We start from the raw sequence: 1,829 nt of genomic DNA, 5'->3' as shown, positions 1-1,829 counted from the left end.
TACTGACACATATTTGGATTTTTACATTTCACTGACATATTATTGTGTAATTATACTTCACCGACAAGGTTTTATGTTATTTTATTATAGACAATATTCTTTATATATAACCTGAGGTTTCAATTGTATAATTATTCTTTCTTAGATATGAATTTATTCGCAACTTAAATTAATTTATAATGGACAACTTGCGCTTTTTATGTCAACGACAAGATTACGCGTGCGAATTTATGTAATGTTTTATTTAGTCATATTTATTTCCATTTAATGAGATTATAACTGTAATTTAAGATTCATGACAAAAATTTGTAACATTGAAAATGACCCGATCGGGGTCGAAACGTTTGTATCTAGAGATTTTAATTTGATTTAATTAAATACGTTTTGTTTAAAGATTGGTTCTATGCCCTTTTTAATTGTCATATTGTTTTAAACTTCAATTCGTAATCCTTAATCTCCAGTTATGGATTTCTATATCTACAGAGTGTCTGACGTAACTGTGATCACGATTTTTCCGGCATTTCCGATGATCTGACAAAAGTTAATTTTGATAAAAGTTAATCAGTTTTCAATCGGCTATAAATTGCAATATAAAAAATTTGTAAAATATTCTTTTTTAGGAAAAATATCAAGGTTACTCTAATTTTTTTAAACAGCACTACATATTTTTTACTCCATAATATTGTAACTGATGTCAAGACAAGTTCAATGACCTGCTATACTATGACCTTAAGATGACCTTACGGTCGTGGGATTAATGAACGGAAACGTTTTCGTGAAAAACTATTTTATTTGTATTAAATTTTTTATATGGACTATATTTTACAGTAGAAAAAAACTTTTGTATCTCCTACTATTTTACAGACATGGATTATGTAATAATGAATTATGTAATAATGAAAGAAATTACGTAATTACAATAAGTGTTCGAATTGTCCATTTTCTTGTAGGCACAATTCTGCACTATGTAACAAAATTTCCATTAGTTGCTCCTATATAGCTGTCACGGCGAATTTCTTCGCATGCTGTGCGGATTCGCTGCTTTAAATGTTCCATATTTTGAATTGATACGCGTAGACTAATCGGGGGACCAAGGTGGCCAAATTTCTTCTGAATGTGCTAAGACCATAAGAGTATTGCCTGTAGTTGTAGTTAAATGCGGTTTATTCTTTTTTTTCTTTTCAAATTCTCCATAATTTCTTAAATTTTTTTCAATGTTTCTGAAACATTGTTGCACACGGGTGATGTCTCTGTGGATACCTTGTGGCATACAGAATTGCAGTTTCACGTGCATTCCTTTTACATTCATCGAATATTAGCAGCATATCAACTTTCTCATATATTTTCGATAAACTGAGACTATGATTTGCTCTAACGACAGACTAATGGCGAATTCGATTGGATGCACTAGTGCGCACTGGTGTGCACTGAGTGCGCCTTCTCTCAGTTTTAGCGTGTTTGATTGAGGTTATCCTCTATTGGTGCATCTGCCACTTGTGTTCGATTCATAATTGCACTAGATTAGTGTCAATACAATCGGGTCCGATTGGGTAACTCTGCCACAGTGTAGTGATTCTTTATGTTCGATTGAGCTAGTTTCACTATCATAGGGCGCACTCGAATGCACTGAGGGCTTTTGACGGTGCATTTCAGTGCAAAGTTACGATGGCAGAAAAAATATTTGTCGTATTAAACGAATTACTGGACACGTCCAGTAGCAGTAGTGACGACGAAATATTATTAAAACTAGAAAAGACGAAAATTAATAAAGTAAAAAATATGGTGGAAATTATAAATAGTTATAGTGATAAAGAAGTGAGTCACACGTT

The sequence above is a fragment of the Trachymyrmex cornetzi genome, unplaced genomic scaffold (genome assembly GCF_001594075.2).
Source record: "Trachymyrmex cornetzi isolate Tcor2-1 unplaced genomic scaffold, Tcor1.1 scaffold611, whole genome shotgun sequence".
Taxonomy (NCBI): Eukaryota; Metazoa; Arthropoda; class Insecta; order Hymenoptera; family Formicidae; genus Trachymyrmex; species Trachymyrmex cornetzi.
Note: the sequence above shows the minus strand (reverse complement) of the source record.